Raw genomic sequence first — 14,440 nt, forward strand, 5'->3', positions numbered from 1 at the left:
TTAACTTTTTGTTAAAGTAGGACTCTGTTTCCAAGGTAGAGGGTGTAATATTCCAAGCTTCAGGAATTCTGTGCAACTGTTTTCAGAGATCCTTCTAGGAATCTGAACACAAATACTGTTTTTTGCCCTGGACCTATAAGAAGGGTCCCTTCTCCACTGTGGCTATAATTCTAGTGTGCTAAAGTGGCAGAGTCCTTCTTCAGTGCCAATTATTGCTCATTATTTCTTATTGCACAATAGTTTTCCATTATATTCATACAGTACAACTTGTTCAGCTTTTCTCCAGTTGATGAACATCCTCACAACTTCCAATTCTTTGACACCACAAAAAGAGCTGCTATAAATATTTTTTACATGTAGGTCCTTTTCCTATTTCTAAAGATCTCTTTAGGATATAGACCTAATAGTTGTATTGCTGGATCAGTGGGTATGCAGAGTTTTATAACCCTTTGGGCATAGGTCCAAATTTCACTCCAGAATGGTTGGGTAAGTTCACAATTCTACTTACAATGCATTAGTGTCCCAATTTTCTTTCTTTTCTTTTCTTTTTTTTTTGGTGTCCCATTTTTCTCACATCTTCTCCAATATTTGTTATTTTCCTTTTCTGTCACATTAGCCAATCTGAATAGATGTGAGGTGGTACTTCAGAATTGTTTTAACTTGCATTTCTCTAATCAATAACAATTTAGAGCATTTTTTCTTTTCTTTTTCTTTTTTCTTTCTTTTTTTAAAAATAACTTTTTATTGACAATATGCATGGGTAATTTTTTACAACATTATTCCTTGAACTCACTTCTGTTCCGACTTTTCTCTTCCCTCCCTCCATCCCCTCTCCTGGATGGCAAGTGGTCTTATACATGGTAAATATGTTATAGTATATCCTAGATGCAATATATGTGTGCAGAACTGAACAGTTCTGAATTGGATTCAGAAGGTAAAAATAACCTGAAAAGAAAAACAAAAATGTAAACTGCTCACACTCATTTCCCAGTGTTCCTTCTCTGGCTGTAGCTGAATCTGTCCATCATTAATCAATTGGAACTGAATTAGATCTTCTCTCTGTTGAAGATATCCATTTCCATCAGAATACATCCTCATACAGTATTGTTGTTGAAGTGTATAATGATCTCCTGGTTCTGCTCATTTCACTCAGCATCAGTTCATGTAAGTCTTTCCAAACCTTTCTGTATTCATCCTGCTGGTCTTTTCTTACAGAACAATAATATTTTCCATAACATTCATATACCACAATTTACCCAACCATTCTCCAATTAATGGGCATCCCTTCATTTTCCAGTTTCTAGCTACCACAAAAAGGGCTGCCACAAACACATACAGGTCCCTTTCCCTTCTTTAGTATCTCCTTGGGATATAAACCCAGTAGTAACACTGCTGGATCAAAGGTATGCACAGTTTGATAACTTTTTGGACATAATTCCAGATTGCTCTCCAGAATGGTTGGATTCGTTCACAACTCCACCAACAAAGCACCAGTATCCCAGGTTTCCCGCATCCCCTCCAACATTCATTGTTATTTTTTCCTGTCATCTTAGCCAATCTGACAGGTGTGTAGTGGTATCTCAGAGTTGTGTTAATTTGCATTTCTCTGAACAATAGTGATTTGGAACACTCTTTCATATGAGTGGAAATAGTTTCGATTTCATCATCTGAAAATTGTTCATATCCTTTGACCATTTATCAATTGGAGAATGGCTTAATTTCTTATAAATTAGAGTCAATTCTCTATATATTTTGGAAATGAGGCCTTTAGCAGAACCTTTAATTGTAAAAATGTTTTCCCAGTTTGTTGCTTCCCTTCTAATCTTGTTTGAATTAGTTTTGTTTGTACAAAAGCTTTTTAATTTGATATAATCAAAATTTTCTATATTGTGATCAATAATGATCTCTGGTTCTTCTTTGGTCACAAATTCCTTCCTCCTCCACAAGTCTGAGAGGTAAACTATCCTATGTTCTTCTAATTTATTTATAATCTCGTTCTTTATGCCTAAATCATGGACCCATTTTGATCTTATCTTGATGTACGGTGTTAAGTGTGGGTCCATGCCTAATTTCTGCCATATTAATTTCTAGTTTTCCCAGCAGTTTTTGTTAAATAATGAATTCTTATCCCAAAAGTTGGGATCTTTGGGTTTGTCAAACACTAGATTGCTATAGTTGTTGACTATTTTGTCCTGTGAACCTAACCTATTTCACTGATCAACTAATCTATTTCTTAGCCAGTACCAAATGTTTTTGATGACCGCTGCTTTATAATATAGTTCTAGATCAGTTACAGCTAGGCCACCTTCATTTGATTTTTTTTTCATTAATTCCCTTGAAATTCTCAATCTTTTGTTCTTCCATGTGAATTTTGTTGTTATTTTTTCTAGGTCATTAAAATAGTTTCTTGGGAGTTTGATTGGTACAGCACCAAATAAACAGACTAGTTTAGGGAGTATTGTCATCTTTATTATATTCGCTCTGCCTATCCAAGAGCACTTAATATTTTTACAATTATTTAAATCTGACTTTATTTGTGTGGAAAGTGTTTTGTAATTTTGTGGAGAATTTTTTTTCAAATGACTAAATTTAGCTTTAATTTCTTCATCTAAAAATTGCCTGTTTGTATCTTTTGCAGTTATCATTTGGAGAATGACTTGTATTCTTATAAATTTGACTCAGTTCTCCATTTTCTAGAGAAATGAGGCCTTTATCAGAAACACTGGTTTTAAAATCTGTTTCTCTGTTTTCTGCTTTCCTTCTATATCTTGGTTGCATTGGTTTTGTTTGTGCAAAACCTTTTAAATTTAATGTACCTAAAATTATCCATTTTGCATTTTATAATGTCTAACTCTGGTTTGATTTCTTCCCTTGTCCATCTGACAGGTAAACTATTCCTTATTTTCCTAATTGGCTTATGGTATTCCCTTTACCTTTAAATTGTGTGCCCATTTCAACCTTATCTTGGCATAGGGTGTAAAATGTTGATCTATTTTTATTTTCCATTTTTTCCCAGCAGTTTTTGTGAAATAGTGAGTTTTTAATCCCAGAAACTGGAGTCTTTGGTTTATTAAACAGTAAATATTATAGTCTTTTATTATGTCTTGTGTACCTAACCAATTCCACTGATCCATCACTATTTCTTAGCCAGTACCAAATAGTTTTGATAAAGCAAATAACTTAGAGAGACTGGGGTGGTGGTGGTGGTGGTGGGCAGCTAATTGATGCAGTGTATAGAGTACAGAATTTAAAGTCAGGAAGACCTGAGTTCAAATGTGATCTGAGTCACCTGTATTAGCTACGTGACCCTGGGCAAGTCACTTAATCCCGATTTATGTCAAAAAAAAAAAAAAAAAAAAAAAAAAAAAGGCTTAGGAACTCTACCCCTTGCAACGCATCACCTGATCAGTGGGGGTGGGGTCTTGATTCAGACCGCGAGGCTACTGCTGGCCGGCCCTGCAGCCGCGATGTCGATGTTCGCTTTCCCAGAGCTCTACTTCAACGTGGACAACGGCTATGTGGATGCGTTGGTCCGGGGCTTCAAGGCCGGGTTCCTCAGAATGGCAGATTACCGTCAGTTGGAGCAGTGTGAAACGCTTGAAGATATGAAACTACATCTCCAGACCACGGACTATGGAAACTTCCTAGCGAATGAGATATCCCCACTAACAGTGTCAATCCTTGACGACAAACTCAAGGAGAAGATGGTAGCCGAGTTCCAGCACTTGAGGAATCAGGCCTACCAACCATTGGCCGGCTTCCTGGACTTCATCACCTACAGCTACATGATCGACAATGTCATCTTGCTGATAACAGGGACCTTGCACCATCGCTCAGTTGCGGAGCTTGTGCGGAAGTGCCATCCTCTAGGCGGGTTTGAGCAGATGGAGGCGGTGAGCATTGCTCAAACCCCAGAAGAATTATATAACGCTATCTTAGTGGATACCCCACTGTTTTCCTTCTTCCAAGATTGCATCTCTAAGGAGGACCTCGAACAAATGAACATCGAAATTATTCGAAACACATTATACAAAGCCTATCTAGAGGCTTTCTATAAATTCTGTAGCACACTAGGCGGTGTCACGGCAGATACTATGTGCCCTATCCTGGAGTTTGAAGCTGACCGCAGAGCCTTCATCATCACCATCAACTCATTTGGCACTGAGCTCTCCAAGGAGGAGCGGGCCAAGCTGTTCCCACATTGTGGGATACTCCACCCTGATGGTTTGACCCTGCTAGCTCAGGCTGAGGACTACAAAGAGGTCAAAACTGTGGCTGATTACTACCCGCAGTATAAACTGCTCTTTGAAGGGGCTGGCAACCATCCTGGTGAGAAAACCTTGGAGGACCTATTATTTGAGCATGAGGTGAAATTGAATAAGCTGACCTTTATCAAACACTTCCACTTTGGCGTCTTCTATGCCTTCGTGAAGCTCAAAGAACAGGAATGCCGAAACATTGTGTGGATTGCCGAGTGCATCTCCCAGCGCAATCGGACCAAGATCCACAGCTATATCCCCATCTTCTAGAACCCCTCTCTGATCCCTTGTTTCCTACCTTTTGGCCATGACATTCTATGAGGCCCCCTGAGGACAGAAAGTGGTCCCTCTGTCCCCCCTCCCCAATATTGTGCATATATGGGTTTGTAGGGATCACTGTTTTGGCTTCTTCCATATATACTTGATATTGAAGAAGCAAGGCTTCTTCTCCCTTCCCCCTATCCTCTGTCCTCTAGACTTAGACCTCTGGAGCTGTTAGGGCTGGAGTTTTGGGAGCTAAGAGCCAGGTACCAGAGCTGACCCTCCCAGCCTCACAAGTAGTCTCTGTAACTTGTGTGGTTAAAAAAAAACCTGCCCCCCAAAAAAGATGAATAGAGGGGTACCCCTATCTTGATGTTTTTCAATTGTTAAAGGAATCTGAGAAACATTCTGAGTCATTTTGATATTTCTTCAGGAAAGCCAGCTTGATCACAACTCTTGCCATCCTCTTATCTACTCCAGGGCCAAATTCTCAGTGGAAATTCCCATTGTATGTATAGGGACAGGGGAGTACCTCACATAGTCATTCTCTCCCTAACATACACCTGGGTGCACACATATAGACCTTTCCATTAGCACAAGCTAGGGCTCTGGCTCTGGAAATTAAGTAGTTTTTCCTCTTCCTGTCATTCTTTACCAGGAGGCTTTGGTACAAAAGTCAGGGAACTGTGCAGAATTTTCTCTTATCAAATGGGGTGTCTCTCTTCTCTCAAACTCATCCTAAATTATTTGTGTGTGTGTGTGTGTGTGTGTGTGTGTGTGTGTGTTTCTCTTAACAATGAAGCTTCCCATTCTGTGAAATAATAAAATGTTAAGAGATTTAGAAATTCTGATCAATGTAATAACTAAACATAATTCAAGAGGACTCATTTGATGAAACATTTTATCCACCTTCTGATAAAGAAATGAAAAATGGTGCAGACTGAAACATATTTTTCTGAACATGGCGTAGGATTTTTGTTTGAGATCATTCAGAAGCCTGAAGGCAAAAGGGAAGGGGTCACCAGTAAAACCAGCACAAATGCTCAGTAGCTTCATAGTATGACCAGAAACAGGCCAGGGAAAAATACTGTTTAGGGTTCTGAGTCTGGAGGCAGCAAAAGCAGAGGCTTCCTCAAGAAAGCTCATGGGTTGTCTGAAAGCCCCCAAGCAGGAACCTTGGAAGGCCTTTGAGACAGGATAGGACTTTACTGCATCTATATCCCAAAGAGATCATAAAAAAGGGAAAAGGACCTATGTGTACAAAAGTGTTTGTAACAGCTCTTTTTGTGGTGGCAAGGAATTGAAAATTGAGGGGATGCCCATAAATTGGAAAATGGCTAAATAAGTTATAGTATATTAATGTAATAGAATACCATTCTATAAGAAATGAACAGACTGACTTTAGATAAGCCTGGAAAGATTACATAAATTGATGATGAGTGAAGCTAGTAGAACCAGGAAAATGATAATTGTACCCAACAACAGCAAGACTGCTGATAATCAACTATGATAGACTTAGCTCTTCTCAGCAATTCAGTGATCCAAGGCAATTCAATAAACTTTGGATGGAAAATGCCATCCACATTCAGGACTATGGAGACTGAATGTATTTTAAATCATACTATTTTCACCCTTTTTTTCTTTCTTATGGTTTTCCTCTTTTGTAATGATTTTTCTTAACCAATATGATCCATATGGAAACATGATAAAAATGTATGTATACATATAATCTATATAAGATTGCTTGCTGGCATGGAAAGGAGGGAAATAAGGAAGGGGAAAAATTTTGGCACTCAAAATCTTAGAAAAATGAATGTTGAAAGTCATCTTTACATATAATTAGAAAAATAGTATGCTATTAAAATGAAATTTAAAAAAAAAAAGGAAAAGGACAGCAATTAATGTGATTCTACAATGTTCAGGAACATACCCAGGGCCAGGGTTTCTTTTTTTTTCTCTCTCTCTTTTTTTATTATAATAACTTTTTATTGACAGAACCCATGCCAGGGTAATTTTTTACATTATCCCTTGCACTCACTTCTGTTCCGATTTTTCCCCTCCCTCCCTCCACCCCCTCCCCTAGATGGCAAGCAGTCCTATATATGTTAAATATGTCACAGTATATCCTAGATACAATATATGTGTGCAGAATCAAACAGTTCTCTTGTTGCACAGGGAGAATTGAATTCAGAAGATAAAAATAACCCTGGAAGAAAAACAAAAATGCAAACAGTTTACATTCATTTCCCAGTGTTCGTTCTTTGGATGTAGCTGCTTCTGTCCATCCTTGATCAATTGAAACTAAGTTAGGTCTCTGTCGAAGAAATCCACTTCCATCAGAATACATCTTCACACAGTATCATTGTTGAAGTATATTCTGCTCATTTCACTTAGCATCAGTTCATGTAAGTCTCTCCAAACCGCTCTGTATTCATCCTGCTGGTCATTTCTTACAGAACAATAATATTCCAAAACATTCATATACCACAATTTACCCAACCATTCTCCAATTGATGGGCATCCATTCTTTTTCCAGTTTTTAGCCACTACAAACAGGGCTGCCAGGGCCAGGGTTTCTAAGGTGCTGTGATTCTCTGACCTGAAATGCTAGAGAGGATCCTAAAGACACATCCCTCTAAACTTCAAAAGTCCAGAGGAACCTACCTAGGAGTTGGAGATTAAAGTAGGAACCCAAGGGATCAAAAATGAGATCAAGCATGCATTACCTCCCCCATAAAAAAGCACAAAGAGTGGAAGCCATGTTATGGCACATCTCCCCAATTTAAGAGCTAAAGCTAGAGACAATAAAACAGTAAAAAAAAGTAAAATTTTCATAAATCTAGAGGTATCCTAAAAGATTCCTGCAAGTAGAGACTCAAGGAGAAAAATTATTTCTCATAATTCCATGAATACACAGAAGAAATGAAATGAAAGTTCTAAAGAAATGGGGACAGCTTGGAACTATCTGAGGCCAGATTTGAAACTCAGGAAGATGATCTTTCTGACTATAGGCCTGGCATTCTGTCCATTCTGAAAAATAGAGCATACCAAACAGAAATCAACAACTCTTTAAAAGACCAAGAAATGTTAGAATCAAAAGATTGATCGTGGTTTTTAGGTAATCCAATAATTCTTAAATTGCCTTTCCTGGATCTATTTTCTAGATCAGTAGTTTTTCCCATGAGGTATTTTACATTTCCATTTTTATATTGTTTTGATTTTCTTTGATTCTTGATGTCTCAGAGTCATTAGCTTCACTTGCCTGATTCTAATTTTTAATTATTTTCTTCATTTAGCTAGTGTACTTCCTTTCCCATTTGATTAATTCTGACTTTTAATGTTTATTTTGTTTTCTTCAATTATATATAAAACAATTTTTACATTTGCTTTTTAAAATTTTGAGTTCCAGATTCTCCCCCATTCTCCTGCTCATCATTTCTTATAGAGCAGTAATATACCATCATTACTCACATACCGCAATTAATTCAGCCATTTCCCATTTGATGGGCATCCCTTCAATTTTCAATTGTTTGCCCTGAGAAAAGAGCTGCTATAAGTATTTATACAATATTTATACAATAATACTTATTTATGTGTATATAATTGTATTGTTTTCCTCTTTTAAAAAATCTTTTCTGAGATTCATGCCTAGTAGTGGTATTATTAGGTCAAAAGATATGCATGATTTTATAGACATTTAGGCATAGTTCATATTATTTTTATCATTTATCTATTGGGAAATGGTTCTTGTTTTATATATTTTTTAAATAAATTTGATTCAGTTCCCTATACAGTTAAGAAATGAGGCCTTCATCAGAGAAACTTGCTTCAAAATTCTTTTCCCAGTTGTTATTGCTAACTGTGTTTCCCCCTTGTTTATTATATTCTCTTTTTCTTTTCATCTGGTCCCTCCTTAAATGTATTTTGCTTCTGGCCAATCCCTCCCCCAATATGCCCTCTGTTCTATCACTCTTCCCTCTCTATCCCCTTCCCCTCCTACTTTCCTTCAAGGTAAGATAGATTTCTATGCTCATATTGAATATGTATATAATTTCTTCTCTGAGTCAGTTCTGATGAGCATAAGGTTCACTGACTCCTACGTTTCTCTCCTCCTTCCTCCCTTTTATGGCAGATAATTTATACCATTCTACCTCTCCTTTTCCCTTTCTCCCAGTACATTCCTCTCTCACCTCTTAATTTGATTTAATTTTTTAAGACATTATCTTTTCATATTCAACTCATACTTGTGTCTTCCATATATATGTGTGTGTATAATATATATTTATATATATATATATACACATACACACTCTAGCTACCATAATAATGAAAAAATTCTTGAGAGTTATAAATATAATTTTCCCATGTAGGAATGTAAACAGATAAATATTAAGTGTCTTCTGATATCCTTTTCCTGATTACCTCTTTATGCTTCTCCTGAGTCCTGTATTTGAAAATCAAACTTTCTATTCAGCTTTGAGCTTTTCATCACAAATGCTGAAAATCCTCTATTTCAATCAATAATTCACCTTTTCTCCTAAAGGATTATACTCCATTTTGCTGGATAGGTGATTCTTAATTGTAATTCTAGCTCCATTGCTCTCTGGAACATCATATTCCAAGCCCTCTAATCTTTTAATGTAGAATGCTAATCTAGTGTTATCCTGACTGTAGCCCCAGAATACTTGAATTATTTCTTTCTGATTGGTTGCAATATTTTCTTCTTGCCTTAGGAGTTCCAGAATTTGGCTACAATATTCCTTGGAGTTTTCATCTTGGGATCTCTCTTAGGAAGTGATTGGTGAATTTTTTCAATTTCATTTTACCCTCTGGTTCTAGAATACCAGGACAGTTTTCCTTGAGAATTTGTTGAAAGATAATGCCATACAGGCACTTTTCTTTTTGAACATGATTTTAGGTAGACCAATAATTTTAGAATTATCTCTCCTGGACCTATTTTCCAGATCAAATAGGATATTTCACATTGTTTTCTAATTTTTCATTCTTTTGGTTTTGTTTGATTGATTCTTGATCTCATAAAGTCACTAGTTTCCATTTACTCAATTCAATTTTTAAAAAATAGTATATGCTGTTGATTCTTTTACATAGAATCTGCATGCAAGCATTACATAAGTAATTTATTTACATCTAAAACATCTAGATAGGGGCAGCTAGATGTTGCAGTGGATAGGGTACCATCCTTGAAGTCAGGAGGACCCGAGTTCAAATATGATCTCAGATACTTAAAACTTAACACTTACTATCTGTATGACCCTAGGCGAGTCACAACCCCAATTGTCTCACAAAAAAAATTAAAAACAAAATCTAGATATTTGTCAATTCTAATCTTTAAGGAATTATTTTCCTTAGTTTTTGTACTTCCTTTTCCATTTGGCCAATTTTGCTTTTTAAGCCATTCTTCTCCTAATTAGCTTTTTGTATTTCCTTTTGCATCATTCTCATTTCTCTTCCAAAATTTTCATCTACTTCTCTTATTTGATTTTGAGCTCTTATATGGCCTGAGACTAATTCTTATTTTTCTTAGAGGCTTTGAATGTAGAATCTTTGACATTTTCTGAGTTTGCATTTTGATCATCCTTGTCACCATTGACACCTTGTTACCAGCTTTCAATGGTCAGAATCTTTTTCTGTTGTTTGCTCATTTTCTCAGCCTATTACTTGGCTTTTAATTCTTTGTGAAAGTAGGACTCTGTTTCTAGGGTGGAGGATGTAATGTCCTAAGCTTCAGGGGTTTTGTGTAGCTGCTTTCAGAGATCTTTCTAGGTATCTGTACTGCAAACCAGCATGCCTATTCAGATCTGAATGTGGTCAAAGCAACAAAGTACTGCCTCAGTGCTAGCAAAGAGGGCCCTGCAATCTCCTTCTGACCAGTTGTTCGGTCCCATGTACTTATGTGCTGAGATCTCCAGAAGCCACTTAATTGCTGTTGCTGCTGCCCTCCTCTGTTGATTCACTGGTTCACCAGAATCAGTTCTGGGCTGGGGCTCCCCTCACATCTTACTAAACCAAACCTTTTCTTCTGAATTGTCCTTGGCTTCTGTGAGCTAAGAAGTCTGAAGACTGAAGCCACTGTGGCCAAGTTAGAGGTCTGTTCTTGGTTTACTGGGTCCTGGAATGTGCTGGTAGGGCCAATTTCTTCTCAGAGTGGAGCTGAGATAGCAGAGTAAAGATATGGACTTGCCTGAGCCCTTGACCAAATCGCTCCAAAATACCTCTAAATAATGACTTTAAACAAATTCTAGAGCTGCAGAATCCACAAAAAGAGCAAAACAATTTTCCAGTCTGACAACTTAGAGGGACAGCAAAAAAGGTCTGTTACACCATGGTGAGAGAGTGGAGCACAGCCTAGCACAGGTCATACCAGCACAATTCCTGTCCCAGCAGGAGCAGTTCTTGGGAGCCACTGAATCAGCAGTACCAGTGGCTGCTTCTGAAGCTTCAGCCCACAAATGGTAAAGAAATCAAACAACTGGTTAGAAGTAGATTATAGGAATCTGCCAACACTGAGGTAGGACTCTTATTTTGCCCATTCTCAGATCTAGGTCACAGACCTGAGTGGCAGTTTAAAGGTGAGGAGAAGCATTACCCCACCAGAACTTAAGGTCACAAGAGCAGGAATATTCTCAAGAGTTCTGAGGCAGAAAAGAGTGGTTGTGGTCACAGATCAGAGCATAGGCCAGGAGAATAGTAAACAATAATAGTAAACCAACATCTCCTTAGAGCTTACCCCCATGGAAAAAATGAAAACTTCCAGGACCCCAGAAGTATCTCTGAGAACAGCTTCATAAAACCCCTGCAGTTTGGAATGGTGCACCCTCACTCTGCAAGCAGAGACCTACTTTAAACAAAGAGTTGAAAGTCAGTTAATAAGCTGAGAAACTGAGCAAATAAAAGAAAAAAATTCTGACCAAAGAAATTTACTGTGATGATGAAGATCAAAACATACACTCAGGAGAAGATAACAAAGTCAAAGTTCCTATCTCCAAAGCCTCTAAGAAAAATATGAAATATTCTTAGACCATGGAAGAATTCAAAAAAGATCTTGACAATCAAGTAATAGAACTAGAGAAAAAAATTGGTAAAAGAAATGAGAGTGATAATGTTATGGAATATTATTGTTCTATAAGAAATAATCAGCAGGATGTTTTTCAGATAGGCCTGTAGATACTTACATGAACTGATGCTAAGTAAAGTGAGTAGAACTTTGTACACAGCAACAGCAAGATTATATGATGATCAATTCTGATGTACATGGCTCTTTTCAACACGGAGCTGATTCAGGCCAATTCCAATGTTCTTGTGATGAAGAGTGCCATCTATACCCAGAGAGAGGACTGTGGGAATCGATTGTTAATCACAACATAGTATTTTCACTCTTAATGTTTTCTCACATTTTGTTTTCTTTCTCATTTTTCCCTTTTTGATCTGATATTTCTTGTCCACCATGATAATTGTAGAAGTATGTATAGAAAAATTGCACATATTTAACATATATTGGATTATTTGCCATCTAATGGAGGAGGTAGGGGAAAGGGAGGGAAAACATATTTGGAACACAAAGTTTTGCAAAGGTGAATGTTGAAAAATATCTATGCATATGTTTTGAAAATAAGATTTAAAAAAAAATTTTAAGAAGAAATGAGAAGGGGTAGGTAGTCAGTGTAGTGGGTAGAGCATCAGCCCTGAAGTCAGGAGGACCTAGGTTCAAATGTGACCTCAGACACTTAACGCTTCTTGGCTGTGTGACCTTGGGCAAGTCACTTAAGCCCAATTGCCTCAGCAAAAAAAAAAAAAAAAAAAGGAAGAAATGAGAATGATATAAGGAAAAAAAACCATGAAAAACAAGTCAACATCTGGAAAGGACACAAAAAATACTGAAGAAAATAGCACCTTAAAAACTAGACTAAGTCAAATGTTTTTTTTTTTTTTAATTTATTTATTTTTTTGACTAAGTCAAATGGTAAAGGAAGTATAAAAAGCCAATGAGGAAAAAGAAGAATGCTCTTAAAAGGAGAATTGGCCAAGTGGAAAAAAACCTCCTAGAAATATAAGAAAAGAAACATAAAAAGGTAAATTTATTAAAGCAATTAGAATAAGCTCTATGATAACATGTCTTAATATTCAAATAAAGATGAAGAAATAACTATTTTAATATCCAAGAGTATTGAGGAAATTAAAAACAGAAGTCCTGGTGGTAGATTGGTTTAGTTTTATAATTTTAAGAGGAAAAAGAAAGGAAGATAAAAGTAATGTACTATTGTAGAAATGAGGAAGAACAGGGTGGAACTTGGTATTTGTCAAAAGTAGGGTATGTGAAAAGAGAAAAAACTTTTGAAGGAGGGGGGAAATCAGATGAACCACACTCTTATCTGAAATGAACAAAAGAGAGTTGAACACATACATCGTTTAGCACAGAAATCGATTAAATGCAACTGGGAAATAAGTGTGAGGATGGGAAGTATATGGCATGGTAAAAAGTGAGTATAATGGGAGAGAATTTGTTTCAAGCAAAACAAATTTCTTGATTCTAAGGGGAGGGGATTAAAAGAAAAGAAAATAGAAAAAAACTAGAGTCTAAAGGGATGTGGATCTTTGCTTGCTTCATAGGCTATCCAGGAATGGCTGCACAAATTGTAATATATGAATGTAATAGAATATTATTGTACCTTTGGGAATGATGAAAGAGATGATTTTAAAGAGCCTTGAGTAGAATAAATTGATGAAGCATGAAGTGAGAACAGTCAGGAGAAAAATTTTTTTTTTTTTTAATTTAATAGCCTTTTATTTACAGGATATATACATGGGTAACTTTACAGCATTAACAATTGCCAAACCTCTTGTTCCAATTTTTCACCTCTTACCCCCCCACCCCCTCCCCTAAATGGCAGGATGACCAGTAGATGTTAAATATATTAAAATATAACTTAGATACATAATAAGTATACATGACCAAAACATTATTTTGCTGTACAAAAAGAATCAGACTCTGAATTATTGTACAATTAGCTTGTGAAGGAAATCAAAAATGCAGGTGTGCATAAATATAGGGATTGGGAATTCAATGTAATGGTTTTTAGTCATCTCCCAGAGTTCTTTTTCTGGGTATAGCTGGTTCAGTTCATTACTGCTCCATTGGAAATGATTTGGTTGATCTCGTTGCTGAGGATGGCCTGGTCCATCAGAACTGGTCATCATATAGTATTGTTGTTGAAGTATATAATGATCTCCTGGTCCTGCTCATTTCACTCAGCATCAGTTCGTGTAAGTCTCTCCAGGCCTTTCTGAAATCATCCTGTTGGTCATTTCTTACAGAACAGTAATATTCCATAATTTTCATATACCACAATTTATTCAGCCATTCTCCAACTGATGGACATCCATTCAGTTTCCAGTTTCTAGCCACTACAAAAAGGGCTGCCACAAACATTCGTGCACATACAGATCCCTTTCCCTTCTTTATAATCTCTTTGGGATATAATCCCAGTAGTAACACTGCTGGATCAAAGGGTATGCACAGTTTGATAACTTTTTGAGCATAGTTCCAAACTACTCTCCAAAATGGTTGGATTCGTTCACAACTCCACCAACAATGAATCAATGTCCCAGTTTTCCCACATCCCCTCCAACAATCATCATTATTTTTTCCAGTCAGGAGAAAAATTTATTCAAAGGCAATAACATTGTAAAGAAAAACAATTTTTGAATATTTAAAAACACTGATCATTGTAATGATTAAACTCTTCTTTTGAGGAACTATAATGGAACTAATTATCCATTTGCTGATAGAAAGAGAAATATATTTTTAGATATGGTCCTTGAGTAGACTGATTTTTTTGAATTATGCTTATTTGTCAGAAGGTCTTTTTTTTCTGCCTTTGCCCTTTTTAATTTGAATGAAT

The 14,440-nt window shown here is 36.6% G+C and overlaps 1 pseudogene across 1 annotated transcript; it reads left to right on the top strand.

The window, feature by feature from the left end:
- Nucleotides 1-3,375: 3,375 nt before the first annotated feature.
- LOC100919127 lies at nt 3,376-5,361 on the top strand (annotated as a pseudogene). The gene has a single exon (XR_004231175.1). The product of XR_004231175.1 is annotated as a V-type proton ATPase subunit d 1 pseudogene (transcript).
- Nucleotides 5,362-14,440: the final 9,079 nt, after the last annotated feature.

This window comes from Sarcophilus harrisii, chromosome 1, assembly GCF_902635505.1.
Source record: "Sarcophilus harrisii chromosome 1, mSarHar1.11, whole genome shotgun sequence".
Taxonomy (NCBI): Eukaryota; Metazoa; Chordata; class Mammalia; order Dasyuromorphia; family Dasyuridae; genus Sarcophilus; species Sarcophilus harrisii.